This window comes from Protopterus annectens, chromosome 4.part0, assembly GCF_019279795.1.
Source record: "Protopterus annectens isolate FY-2018-M chromosome 4.part0, PAN1.0, whole genome shotgun sequence".
In the NCBI taxonomy this organism is placed as follows: domain Eukaryota; kingdom Metazoa; phylum Chordata; order Ceratodontiformes; family Protopteridae; genus Protopterus; species Protopterus annectens.
The window spans coordinates 1,555,589,488-1,555,605,118 of record NC_056733.1 but is presented as its reverse complement, the minus strand read 5'-3'; positions in this window follow the sequence as shown (position 1 = coordinate 1,555,605,118).

Sequence of the window (15,631 nt, the reverse complement as noted above, 5' to 3'; positions counted from 1 at the left end):
TTTCTCCCCGGACCTCTGCTGAAATTTGTTTTTGTTCCATCAGAAGTAAAATTGAGTCTGCATCTCATCCCTGTGTTTGTGTGGATTTGCTCTGGTGTCCTGCCATTTTACAAAGACATGTGTCTGCAGTATTTCTCCCTGGGCCTCTGCTGAAAATTGTTTTTATTCCATCAGAAGTAAAATTGGCAGGCTTTTGAATTTCAGACTTCATATTCTTCAGAAAATACATAGTAACATAACCTTTTATTCTAGCAATTGTCTAAGTTTATAAGATGAATATTTGAAATTTGTCCTTATTTTTGGGACTGTATTACCCCATTGTTGGCTTTGACCAGGTTTTTTGTGCTATAGTTGACAGCTATGGCAAGAACTGAATTCACTGAATATGTTTGAGGGTGGTATTCCCTCATTACTGGGCTTGTCCAGGTGTTTTGTGCTAAGAGGTTGACAGCTATGGTGAGAACTGAATTCATTAAATGATAGCCATTTAAGTTTCAGTCTTCCGCTCTTTCACAAAGCAGCTGATTTGGCATAGTGGTGTGTTGAGACTGTTTTGTACAGGGACCTTGGCAGTAAAATGTATGGTGGTAACACAACATTTTTCTTTCACAAAGCAGCTGATTTGGCATAGTGGTATGTTGCTCTGACTATTTTGCACAGGGACAATGGTAGTAAAATGTATGGTGGTAACACAGCATTTTTCTTTCACAGAGCAGCTGATTTGGCATAGTGGTATGTTGCTCTGACTGTTTTGCACAGGGACATTGGTAGTAAAATGTATGGTGGTAACACAGCATTTTTCTTTCACAAAGCAGCTGATTTGGCATAGTGGTATGTTGCTCTGCATCTTTTGCACAGGGACCTTGGCAGTAAAATGTATGGTGGTAACATAGCATTTTATTCTAGCAACTTTCCAAGATTATACAAGCAATGTTTAATGTGTCCCTGGTTTTGGGGCTTTTGACCCCCCCCCAATACATTTGGCTTTTTCCAGATTTCTTGTGCTGCAAAGTTGAGGTGTAGTTGAGTATTGAATAGATTTTACAAGGAGCTGAGAGCTGCAGGGGAAGATAAGTTTAGTGCTGCTTATGCTAAGTCAGCTTGCATTGTTAATAGCACAACAGGTTGTGTACTTGCTTTTTGATGCAAAAGGTTGTTGGTTCTACTCCCACAAGAGGTAAATGCTGCCATACTGAAAAAGTTAAGATACTAACTATGAGCCTGTTATCAGTTTGCCATCAATTTCCTATTGCAATATTACTAGCTTATCGTTTTTACTGTAATATAGGCAATTTATTCCTCAGGGGCATCAGACACTTTATTTTTCGATGAAACCATGAAATATAAAGGTGTTTGCTAGCAGCAACCTCTTCATTAGTTACAGATTTATTTAATGTGGAATTATTTAGATGACTTTTTTACTTTTTCAGAGATTGTGCATATTTACTGATAATGGTGGACTGTAGAACTGTGCATATTTACTGATAATGGTGGACTGTAGAATTGTGCATATTTACTGATAATGGTGGACTGTAGAAGTGTGAGTAGACTTTTATGATGGAAATGTTCTGAACTGGGCAGTTCTGTCATTATGGGTGCATGCATTTTGTTTCATTGTTTACTGGAAAGATGTTCTGAATTGGGCAGTTTTGTCATTATTGGTGCATGCCTTTTGTTTCATAGTTTACTGGAAAAATGTTCAAAACAATAGGAAGGTGTATCAAAGCGCACATGTATGTTTCATATGTAAGGGGCCTATGATTTGAAAACAGCCCAGAATTAATCTTTATCTGCCAGTGGTAAAGTGTATTTTCTTTGAATGTGGGTTTCAATGTTGTTTCAATGAATGTGAGTTTCAAGGGCAGAGAAGTTTTAATGCTAAGTTTGTTTAGCAGATGTCTTAGTGTTTGTGCTGTAAAATGCAAAATAAAACTTTCAAATGAAGTCCAAATCATCATAGAAGTAAATCAGTATCCACATTAGTGTTTATGGTAAATGGAGTGAAATAGCCAAGTAATGGATCATTGGAATGGCTGCAGGGGGAGGCTCCATTCGACCATGATTTTGTGAGGGGGAAGGGTGGCAAACTTAAAGACAGCCCCAGCTGAACTATTCCTCCCAACTGTCCAGGTTTTCAAAGAAGTAATAGATTGTTGCTTCTTATTATTGGTTTGTTCCTCATAAAATTTGTGGTTTTCTGGCAAATCACTTAGGAATTAAGTCACTAAATAATGACACACTGAGTTTCAGACTTCATAACCTTCAGAAAATGCATGCTAAAGTAAAACCTGTTTTTCTATCAACTGCCTCAGTTTATACAATTGCAATTTTTAGTACTGTTTATATGTTCCCCCAATATATTTGGCCTTGTCCAGATTTATTGCATTAACAGGTTGAGAGGTACATGCAAATAAATTGCTTTAAAGAATTAGGCATAGCCAAACCTTTCAACTGTCCCTGATTTTGGCTCAAAATGTTGCTCTTACCCCTAATAATCCCTCCGCAAAATAGCAATTTTGGAAGAAAACATGGAGGGTTTACAATTAAGAAATAACTGTAATAATCAGTTATAGATTACTTTTATTTCAGAAATGCATGTAGATTCTTTTATTTTGTCAGCTGCTCAAGTTAGCAGCACTAATATTAAAGTGTCCATTCTTTGACAGGTTCCCAGCTGTATTGTGTGGCTATTTTATATTTTACATCACATTTTTGGTCCATTTTTCATAAAATTGTGTTTTGTTTTGACAAATTAGTGACATATCATTAAAGACTGAAGTTAGAAAATAATGACAGACATTTGAGTTTCAGATTTCATACCATTCAGACAATTCATACTAATGCAAGACCTATTCTATTATGTTTCTAAGTTTATAAGAGCAATATTTAAAAATTGTCCTTATTTTTGGGCCTTTGTCCCACTTCTTTGCATGGCTTTGTCCAGATTTCTTGCTCTGAGGTTGAGAGGTATCACAAATGTGTCAGAGCCATCACAGTCAGCCAGAGACATTTCAAATTGTGACATACTTGTTGCACCCCACTCCCCCATGTAGTGACTCTGGATGTGTCAAAGCAAGGCAAGGAATAGTTATGCAGTTTAAATATGCAGACTATCCCCCATCCAAGGTAGACACAAGTACTAGAGTGGCTTTTCATCTGTCCTTGATTTTTGCAGAATGGTCTGGTTTCTGTCATATTTTTTGTACTGTTGATTTATGCTTATTACTCAAAGTGACTGTTGCTCTGTGTTTAAGTAGCAATACTTTAATGACCATCAGGTAAGCCTGGCTGAGATTGTAAGATGCAAGTAAGCTTTAATAAACATACTGTTAAAGAACTGCCAACATTGAAAGCCTTTCTGTTGTTGCCATGTAGAGAATACTTAACTAGATAATGTATAAGCCTTGGGTATTGAAATGCATATGACAGTATTTGTAATAAAGGACAGGATTATATTATTTTAAGAAGCTCATTACACTTGGAGACTTACAGTCATCTCTGTAGGCTTTACCCGTAAACTAAACAGAATGCCAATTGTGTGGTCCATAACCTGTACAGTAATCCTTTTAAGCAATGTATCTTGAGCTTATTTCTTGTTTGCTTTCCATTTTTTACTTTGATCATGTGTTCCCCATGAAACAAGTAGATAGTTGTCAGGCAGCAGGTCTTTTTTCGGATAAGAAACATTTTTACAAGTGGGGGCATCAGAGATTTCTACTTTCAGCATGTTACTTAGTACTTTAATAAAGCTGAATATAAATTATAATTAGAACTGCAGTGCAAGAAGTGGTTTGAGTTGAATTCTGTTTGTTTTTCTTATACTTGATTTTGACTGGCATTCCATTAATGTATTTAAAAAGTAATTTTTCATGCCTCGCAACCTTTTCGTTTCCATCTAGATATTAAGTAAGCTGTCATGCAGCCAACGCAATGAAATATTTGTATTCTTCTACACTTCATTTTGTCTTTATTGGACATTCATAATGATGGTTTGGCACCCAGGGTAGTGTATTTAGTTATTTTTTGTGGTTTTAAGCATTGCCCCTCCCCTTTCTAGTTGGTCACACCCCTTCCCATTGACCCCACCCATTCAGCTGTCTCCTGCAGCCCCCCTTTGATTTGAAGTCACCAGCTGCCACTGAGAAGTATCTACGAAGATCCTGTGAAACATAACACAGATGCTAAATGGATAGAATAAGTAAAAGAAAGAATAAGAAGTTTAAAGGTAAAGGATACGAAATGGGATGAAATAACAGCTAGAGAGATTGAAATAAAGTTGAAAAAAGTCTCTAAATGGAAAACTCCAGGCCCAGATGAAGTACCTAACTTTTGGCTTAAAGTATTAACTTCTTTGCATGAGGACATAGCCATGAGTAAGAACTATTTATATGTGCACCCCAAACTCACACCGCACTGGTTAACAACAGGAAAAACAATGCTATTACTTAAGAGTGAACCTGCAAGCTACCCTAAAAATTAGAAATCAATAACTTGTCTTCCAATAATGTACAAACTATACACGGGAATTGATGCTGACAGATTTTATAGTCATTTAGAAGAAAACTCAATTATGGCAGTAGAACAAATGGGCAATACAAGAAAGCCATATGGAACAAAGGATCATTTGTTGTTAAACAAAGTTATAGTGAAGAACTGCAAGAAGGGGAGGAATCTAATTATGGCATGGATTGACTACAAAAAAGCATTTGATAATATTCGTCATTCATGGATGAAAGAGTGCTTAAAAATGTATAAGATACACCCTACACTGATTGACTACATTACAGTAATCATGAAACAGTGGCAGACCACTTTGCAATTAAGCCATGATAAAGGACAATTATCCCAGGGATAAAAATTCAAAGGGGCTATTCCAGGGTGACTTTCTGTCACCGTTGCTATTCTGGCTTGCCATTAATCCATTAAGCTGTTTACTTAACAGCTTAGGCCATGGCTACAATTTGGCTTCTAGAAAACAACAAAGTCTAATGACTTTTCATCTCCTCTGTGTTGTTGATTTAAAACTGCATAGCTCATCAGATGAGGAATTGAAAGCATAGCAGCAGGCTGTCAAAACTTTGTCAGATGATATTGGAATGTGATTTGGTCTTGATAAATGTGCAAAAGCAACCTTTAAAAAAGGAAAACTGCAGCACCAGGAAAACATAAGTTTGGGACAAGAATGTGATATAAAAGAACTTGAGCAAGAGGGAGTGTATAAATACTTGGGAACTGATGAAAGATCGGCAATAAAACATGAGCAAATGTGAATAAATCTCAGTAAGGAGTACTTTAGAAGACTTAAATTAATCCTGAAAACAGCATTGACATCTAGGAACAAGATTGAAGCCATAAATCTATTTGCTCTTCCTGTCCTAACTTATAGTCTTGGAGTGATTGACTGGCCCCAAAAAGTGTTGGATAGATTGGATATTAAAACAAGAAGGATGCTTCATGCTTACCACATGATTTTTAAAAATCAGTGTATACCAAGATTATATATTCCCCGCATCGAAGGAGGGATTGGCCTCCTTGAAATTGATTACACGTACAGATAAACAATCATGGGACTCCACTCATATCTGCTGATCTCACAGGATCCAAATGTAGTGAAAGTTTTGAAACATGAGGGGAATAAATCTAAGATGACTTTTCTGCTTAATTTAGCAGAAGCATATCGACATCAATCAGGAATGGAAATTAAACCAGAACTAGATAAAAACCAGGCAGCAACTTAATGTGCTAAAAAACAAAATAAGGAATATAAAGTGAAGGACCAGATGAGAAGGCAAGAAATGTGGAAAAAAAATGTACAGTTGCAAGTATAGAAAACTTTTGAAAGAGCCTCATGTTGATCAAGAATGAACACAGGAATGGTTAAGGAGAGGTGAATTCACATCAAGAAATGAAAGGTTAATATTGGCAGCCCAAGATAGTGAGCTATGTACATGTTGGTTTACAAAGTCCATTGAACATGTGCTAGAAACAGACATATGTAGGTTTTGTAAAACTGAATTGGAAACAGTCACAAACCTTGTTGCTGGTTGCGATGCACTAATGCCAGAGGGACTGTATACTGAAAGGCATAATAATTTCTTGTCTCTGATCTTCTACCTTCTCCAATTACAAAACTTCTTAAAATACTTCTTTTTCTCTCATATAAATTATACATGTATACTAGTAAACTACGACCTACTAAGATTTGTTCCTAATAAGAGTACCTTATTTAAAAAAAAAAAAAAAAAAAAAAGTTTATTCTTCTATATTTTATCATTTTCTTTACCAATTTCTTTAGCTTACACTTTCTGTTATAAATACAGCTGTTTAAAACTGTTTTTTTTATGTTATAATTATTGCTGCATAAGACTGTCTCTATGCTATTTTTGTTAAACTGTATGTTATTTCCTGGAGCATTTCTCCCCGGGCCTCTACTGAAAATGGACATATATCCAGTTAGACTAGCCCAATCAACAAATGTAAAATAAATAAATAAAATAAATAAACAATATGGCGAGACTGTTACACTGGAGATTGTGCAAATATTATGGTATTAAAGTGGTTGAAAAACACTGGAAACATGAGCCACAAAGAATAATAGAAAATGAAGTATATATCACATGGGATCACCCAATACCAACAGTTCAAAAGATAGACACTAGAAAACCGGATATAGTGGTCCAAGAAAAAAAGACAAAAGTAGCATTGATCATTGAAATCGCCACACCCGGTGACTACAGTGTCTTGTGTACAGAGAGACACAAAGTCATAAAATACCTGGATATGCAGGCAGAAACGAGAGCCATGTGGAAGAAAGATACCCAGACAGTTCCAGTAGTAGTAGGAGCAACTGGTCTTATAAAAACGTATTTACAATCGTATTTAGATATAGTTACCAATTCATGTAACACCATATGAATTGCAGAAGGAGTCATTACTGGGCACATTGCGGTTGCTCCGAAGAGCACTTTTGGCAAACGTCAAAGAGTGAAACAATACTAATTTCATGAACTTTAATCGTACTTTGAGTTAGGAATGGGGTCCGTTCCCATCATGGTATTAGAAACCCAAAAGACTTGGAGAAATTAAAAACAGTAGAAACCAAGCATGTGCAGAACTAGTGACCAAGAGTATCACACACACTGACCCCACAGAGATAGCAAACCTGCTAGTGGATAGGTTTGATGAACATTTTTCTCCCTTATCCCCTCATAACATATCACAAACCTTCCCCCAACCCCCCCCCCCCCATATCAGAAGAACAGGTCCTCAAAGTCTTGTGTAAGGAAAAAAACACAATCTCTATGGGATCAGACAACATCCCAGGCTGTCTTCTAAACAGACTAAAACATGAACTAGCATCACCATTAGTTCTGCACATGCTTGGTTTCTACTGTTCTGCACATGCTAGGTTTCTACTGTTTTTATCTTTATTTATGAGGTTCATTATGATACATTCTATGGTCTTACAGATTAGGTTGGTCAGGCTTATGGGTCTGTAATTCCCTGGGACTGTTGCTAAGCCACCTTTGTGGAGGGGAATAACTGCTGCTGTTTTCCGTTCCGCAGGAACAAAGCCTGTGGTTAGGCCATGCTGAAAAGGGCACTTAATGGTTCATAGGTTCATAGGTAGATACTAGGCTATCTGCCCTAGGGCATTTATAAGCCTAGCCAGAGTGTATTTGGCTTCTGCCTCCCTATTAGATTAGCCTACTGTGCAGTAGGCTAATCTAATAGGGAGGCGGAAGCCAAATACACTCTGGCTAGGCTTATAAATGCCCTAGGGCAGATAGCCTAGTATCTACCTATGAACCTATGAACCTATGAACCATTAAGTGCCCTTTTCAGCATGGCCTAACCACAGGCTTTGTTCCTGCGGAACGGAAAACAGCAGCAGTTATTCCCCTCCACAAAGGTGGCTTAGCAACAGTCCCAGGGAATTACAGACCCATAAGCCTGACCAACCTAATCTGTAAGACCATAGAATGTATCATAATGAACCTCATAAATAAAGATAGAGGCAACCCCCAAACCCTGTATCCTAGCCAATTTGGCTTTGTTAAGGGTAGAGCCTGTCTGTTAAGCCTGGTGGAGTTCTTTGAAAATGTGACTAGGGCCATTGACGAGGGCAAATCTGTGCATACAGCATACTTTGACTTGGCAAAAGCTTTTGACACAATCACACATTTAGGCATTACCGATAAACAAACTGAATATAAACCCCTTCGCTGTAAGATCGGTTGCCAACTGGCTCATAAACTGGATACACAATATCAAAGTGGGTGACTCCGCATTAACCAGCAGACCTGTTACCAATGGTGTGCCACAGGGGATCAATGCTGGGCCCCCCTACTCTTTGGTGTATACTTCTCAGAAGTTCAGGTCAAAGCTAAGGGGTTGTGGCTGACCAAGTTTGCATACGACTGCAAACTAGGTGCAATCATTGTATCCCCATGTGATGTCAGTATACTCCTGGTGGATCTCACACAGACCAACAACTTGTGTATTAGTCATGGTCTCAAACTGAATGCAAAGAAATGCATTATGATTCCCTTCAGCACAAACAAGGTCCCTTCATAGGTTCATAGGTTCATAGGTAGGTACTAAGCTATTGGCCCTAGGGCCTATACAAGCCTAGCCAAAAAGGTACCCTGGCTTTTGCCACCCAAGAAAATTATTTTCCTGTGCCCCTGTCAAGCAGAGCCACATAAGTGATCCCCGGGGTGAATTTTCTATTACCCATCCAATCATCATGATTTTTCTTGAAGAGTGCTAATGAGGAGCTTTGTTTGATACAGATAGGTAGTCTGTTCCAGATTATGGGAAGTCTCAGGGACAGGAATCTATCCCTCCAGCATGTTCTGTTTATTGTGGTGACAAGGTTTAGGTTCCTAGAGCATGTAGTTTAGAGGGATTGTGATTTCTTTAAGTGGAGCATGTCCAACAGCTCTGGGTTTGACACAGCTTTGCATATTAGGCAGAGATCACCTCTGAGTAGGCAATATGCGATGAGGTAAAGCTGGATTTTTCTGAGACGGTCTGTGTAGGGCACCTTTTTAAGACCAGTAATCCTCTTTGTGAGGTATTTCTGTGGCCTTTCCAGTTGTTGTAGATGTCTTGTGAGGTACATACCAAAAGGGGTGTTGTACTCTATAATGGGTCTAATGAGTGATGAGCAGAGGGGAACAATGACCTCTTTTTTTCTGGATGAGAAACATTTTGTGATGAGGTGTGCCATGTAGAAGGATTGCCTGGTCACTGTGGTGATATGATTATCAAAGGAGAGACTACTGTCCACCTGTGTCCCAAGGTCTCTTATCACACTTTTGGTGTTAAGTAGACTACCGCCTATGTGGTAGCTCATGGGTACAGAGTTTTTACCAAAGGGGATGACAATGCACTTTTTGGCATTGAGCTTGAGGCCATGGCTTTGACATCAGGCATCTGTCAAAGTGAGGCCCTTTTGTAGTATGTCCACATCATTAGGAGTTTCGATTATGGCTCCTAGTTTGCAGTCATCTGCGAACTTAGTTAGCCAAAGACCTTCTATGTCAGTCTATACTTCAGAAAAGTAGATAACAAACAGGAGAGGACCCATGACTGAACCCTGTATACACCACTTGTCACTGTATTTGGAGTCACAGTGTGGGTTCTGTCAGTGAGCCAGTTGGCAACCCATCTAGTGACATAGGGATTTATACCTAGTTTAGTGAGTTTATCTATAATTCCAGAGTGGGGGATGGTGTTGAACACCTTGGCGAGATCTAGATAGGCTGTGTGAACCACCTTACCCTCATCTATGCCTTTGGTGACTGCTTCAAAGAAGTCTGTCAGGTTTAGCAGACATGATCTGCCTTTTACAAATCCGAACTGTGTGGGGTCCAGAGTCTGGAGATCTGCAATGCCTTTGTTTATGAGTTCCATGATGATACATTCCATGGCCTTGCAAACCAAGCTCATCAGGCTAATGGGGTGGTAGTTCCCGGGGTCTGTCATGGCTCCCCCTATGTGGAGTGGGATAACCGTCATGGTTATCAATGGACACAAAGCCTGAGGTGAGGCTATGATTGAACATGTTACTTAGGTGGGATGCCAGTTCATTCTGTAGTTCATGTAGAAGGTACCCTGAGATGTTGTCAGGTCCCATGGATGCTGTGTTCTTGGCTTTGGAGAGTGAGGTTTTTACCTGTGCAGCCGTGATTACAGGAACTTTGCATTCTTCCGGTATAGAGATGGACCCTTTAGAGGGTGAGAGGGGGGTAAAGTTAGCACTGTACCTATCTGCCAGGATGTTGGCAATATCAGTTGGTTCTGTATATTTAGTGTCATTGTGCTGTAACTCAGAGCAGATCTGAGTGTTGCCATTGAGATTCTTGACATAACTATATAATGCTTTGTGGTTGTCTTTAGAATCAGTGGTGATTGGTTTTTCATAACTAGCTTTCTAGGATTTTATGAGGGATCTCAGTTTCTTACTACCAGGGAGTTCCTTCAATCATGGGATTTTACTCTTTTTTTGCAACAGTTTCTTTCTTCTGTTGTAGAGTTTGTTTATGGCAGAAGACCACCAGATTGGTTTGCTTTTTTTGGAGGATAGCATCTTGGTTCTGTTAGGGATAGCACGATCCATGCACTCATGTAAGTGCTTATAAAGTGCATTTGTGTAGGATTCAGCAGTCATACCTCTACTGTATATATGCATGGGTGTCGTGACATTTGCCACTTCTGTCTTAAGAAGCGTGAAGTTGGCTTTGGAGAAATTATTTACAGTTGTTTTCCTGATAGGGGTGGGAGTGGGATGTGGATGGCTAGGGTGATTAGCTTGTGGTCGGATCTGACCAACATGGAACTGACCTCTGGTGTGGAACACTGGTCTTCCATGTTAGTGATGACCAGGTCTAGGATATTGCTTCCCCTGCTGGGGGTGTGGATACGTTGATCCAAGGCATTGGAATTGATGAATTTCAGAAACATTGAGCAAAAGAGTTGGTACATGAGTAGTTTTTCCAGTTAATGGTGGGGTAGTTGAAATCAGCCATTATTAGGGTGTTGGGTTGTACCCTAATATTTTCCAGTGTATCAAGAAAAGAGGAGTGGGAATCCTGGGGCATGGTGGAAAGGAGTGTAGCAAGCTACAGTCTGGATTGTGGTCTTGCCCAGAGTTAGTTGAACTTGGATAATCTCGGATGCATTATGCTGAGATACTAGCTTGGAGGTGTGGATATCCTTAATGAATATGGACACATCTCCACCTTTAGTGTTTTGGTCCGGGTTAGCTGGCCGAAAGGTGTGGTATGAATTATAGCCTGGCAATGCAGGGGTACCCTCTGGAGCTTTGAACCAGGTCTCTGTCACTGCACAGATGTCGATGTTCTCCATTTTAAGGAGTGCCTCGAGTGAGTGCATTTTCAAATCAATAACAATACCCTAAGTACCCACAAAGTGATAAGGAACCTGGGATCACAAGTTGACTACAACCTTAAATTTGACCACCATGTGAATACTGAGTAAGGAATGCTTTCTGCATAGCATACTTGATTAGGAAAGGCATCGCCTTGAGAGCAAAAGAGGTTATAACCCCTCTATAATCACCACTAATCTGGCCCATAATTGTGCATAATGCCCTGTTCAGCATGTACCAGCTATGCAAACCTCCTGCAGCAACTGGAGAGACCTCAAAGGTTTCTAACAAAGATCAAAGGGCTTCAGCATGTGCCTTACACAGCCTGACTAAAGGCCTTCTCACTGTACTCCATGGTGTAGCCATGTACACAACACAGAAAAATGACTACTTTGTCATGCTCAGTGATTAAGAATTGATTGAAGTGTTGGTGTACTACAATGCAACAAATCAAAGGTACAGCAACCAAATCAACAAAGGTGGATGTAGCTGTGTGGTGTATGTCTTATGCAAATACATTTGTGCTTCACTAGAAAGAAGAAAATATCATTTAGCCATATTCAGGAAAAAGAAGTCAGACTTACTTTGTTCTGTACTGCATACTATGGACAATATTTTAAAGCAAAATACAGCACATTTTGCAAACATTCAACATGAAATTTCTGCATATACTTTTATTGGCTGGTGGGCTTATTAATCATTTTATCTTTGTTTTAGTGTCTTTAGAAGTTCTGTGCAATTGAGTGGCTCTTGGCTCATTTATACAAAGCAAAAATTTTTATTGAATAATCATGCTTTTATAAGCTGTTTAAAGTACACTGCTGCATCCATATCTTCAAGTTTGTTTGTGGTAGCATTTCATACCTTTTAAGTTTGTTTCTGGTAGCATTTCACTCCAGACAGTCTTTTACCGTGCTTTTACATTAGAAACTGGGATTATTCACCTAGTGGATGTAGCTGTTTTCCTGGTCTGTCTGAGCTGGGGAGTACACAAAATAGCTCAACCTTCTTTTTGAACTTGTCTTATATATTATGACTGTACTTCAGAAATTAAAAAAAAACTGTATTGTCTGCAGCTGCTTTAACAAGTTAACTGCACTGTATTACATTATATCTGCTAGTTGTAGGGTTGTTGTAGGTAGTTTGTGTGTTCCTGTTGTACTTGGGATCCAAACCAGCTATTCTACATTAAGAAGATGTTTTTCTGCAACCTTGTGTCAGAAGTGTGCTGATCTATCCTGTCTGAGTTGGAGGATTACTGGTAGAAGGCTTGTTGTCTGCTTTCCTAATTGGTACTTAGCTTAAAACTTGTTTCTCTTTGCTCTTATTTAAGCCTCGATTTTGTGTGGTGTTGCTCTTCTCGCAGTGATGTTTAGCAGTGCCTTTGTATAGAGGCAAAAGCCTAGAAGCTCAGCTTTTCCCTAAACAGCTGTCACTGAAATGCTTCCAAGCTTTTCTGCTACACTGAGCAGCAGTGCCTTATTACTCAAACTTAGCCTACAGAAAGTTTAAGTCCCTCTTGTAGTGTTGGTGCTACCAGCACAGTCCTGTCAAATTAACTCATTCCCTTCCCTAATAAAACATACAGTAAAAGTCTGCTATCATAGATGGGAAGTTTTCCATTATATCTCCATCCAGCCTGATAGACATGGGCATCCTGAGTCAATGTAGCAATTGAATCATGTAAACTGGCAACCACTTACTCCTGAAACAAATACTTTATTTGAGAGATGTAGTTACACTATGAAATTAGAGACAAGATTTTCACATAAGGACAAATAGAATGCCAAACTGTCAGTCAGCGCACACACACATCCCACACTAAATAAGGACATCACACATAAACCCACATATGAAGAGGCACTCACTAGTAACTTACCAAAAGATTGCAGGCCTCCCAAACGGAAACTACGTACACACATAACAATGCAAAAACAACTGCAACACATAATAAGACACACACACCAGTGTCTCAAAAATAAGCCCATAAGATGTAACACTATAAAACCTAATGTATTAGACATAGGTGACACCATTGTGAGACACACAGATGCATTATTATTCCTTTTTGGAAAGCTGACATCCCTGCTAATGACTTTATAGACAGCACCCTCCTAAGTGTAGAATCAGTGGTATATGATGTGGGTACTCATGATAGCAAACTGAACTTTGACCACTACATATCCACAGTAGTAAGAAAATCCTTCTATGTGGAACATCTTAGGAGTAAAGGCATCTCATCTAAACCTAAGGATGTTATAATTCCACTATTCCTGGCCCTCATCAGACCAATAATTGAGTACAGTGCTTCATTTTGCATGTACCTCACCAGATACCTGCAACAACTGCAGAGACCACAGCAGTTCTTTACCAAGAAATTAAAGTTTACACAAAACAAGTTTTATGGGGAAAGACTGAAAGCCCTGTCACTGTATTCTGTCTCCTACAAGTTGTTAATGGGTGACCTGTGCCTGGCTTACACAGCAGTCTGTGACCAGGCACTGATGGAAATGCCACACATTCAAAACTAAACTGTAGGACAGTCACTTACTCCAGGGATGTTACCCAAGCCTCTGACATGAACAGGTCATTCTTGAGAGATTGATACACATCTTCCAGAGACTGCCACTTTTCTGGAACAAGCGTCCAGTTCATGCAGAACAGCAGCCTTCCCTGACTCTGTTTAAATGCAAACTAGATTAATGGATGGGTGACTGCAGATTCACTCCTGTGGTAATACCCATGTTCCTTCTTCACAGTGGAAGTTGGTATTAACTATCATACCCTTAGCTTTGCAAACTTTACTCGCCTAACCGCTGACAGTTGGGGCAATTCAGGATAAAAATAGCTAGGCTTGTAAGGGCAGTAGGGCCATTAGCCTAGTAGCATCCTATGGTTCATAGGTAAGTACTAAGCTAGTTGCCCTCATGGACCATTTTATCCCAGCCAGTTTCCTTTTCACAGATAAGAATCAAACCTTGTACCTTGTGCTTGTGAGGTAAACACCTAAACCATTATGCCAGCCTCCAATCCCCTTATGAAATTATGAACCTATGAAACACACTTTTCAACTGCAGATAATGGTGAAAAGCAAATTAGGTTATACGTCTGTTAAACATTTTTTACCACAGAAGCAAGACTGGTTAGTTAACAGTTCCTGGATTAAACTGATTGCTGAGACCTCAAAAAGAATATGGGAGCAGTCTGTTAGCACTTGTTCTAACAAGTGAATCCTTAAAACATGAAATTTAATTAGTTTATTATGTTGAGCAGTAACATTTACTGTTAAGGAGGTAACAACTGCTTTGAGAGCACAAATAGGTTCAAGAAGCTATGCAAGACACCTTTAGTTCACACTGCTGACATTCTATTGCAAAGAAGTTTAAAAACAAATTTTCATGTGTAGCTTAACTCATATAAAAGGGGGAAATCAATTCTGTGGAAAACCTCACATCAGTAGGTCCATCTAGATACAATGAGCATGACCACTTAATGATTCTACTGAATTAAGCTAGTTAAAGTATAAAGATAAAATGAAATACCAGAGATATAGTTGCAGCAATATTGTAATTTGCATATTTCTACTTTTTGTTTACTTAGTTAGTACCACTAAACTAATGGCCTCTTTTCAAGTTGGTATTCATAAGGATTAAGGGAAATTTGGTCAGACATCCGAGGCACTTCCCCTATGCATCATTGTTGTGAGTGGGACCCATTTTGCAGGACCACTTTGTGTCTTTGTTCTAGGTGCAGAAGTGGTCTACAGAAACAGGGAGGCAAATGGATACAGAAAGAGATGATGGAATGTTGAGAGAAATGGAGGAGAAAGCAAATATCAGGACCAGAGAATGTGTTCAGGATTCTGAGGAGATGTTTCAAAGAAATATGTTTGATGTAGATGAGTTAGCAAATGATTTATGCACAATTACAGCCTTCCACTTGGGAAGGTTACAGGATGGTTTACTTAAAGAAATCATGGTGCAGAGTGAGCCAGAAAATGAAGGAGATGTTTCCTGGAGGGACATTATGGAGAAAATACAAAAATGGATGCAGAGACAATCTTGAAGAAAAGTGGTGAGATGGAAAAGAATACATATGCAGAGCAAGTAAAACAATGCAAAAGTGGAGTAGCAGAAAATAATGCAGAAGAAAATGAAAAACAGAAGTAGATGTTAAATATTCAGAAAAAGAAGGCAAAGAAATGGACATGTGATGCGTGGGACAATTTAATAT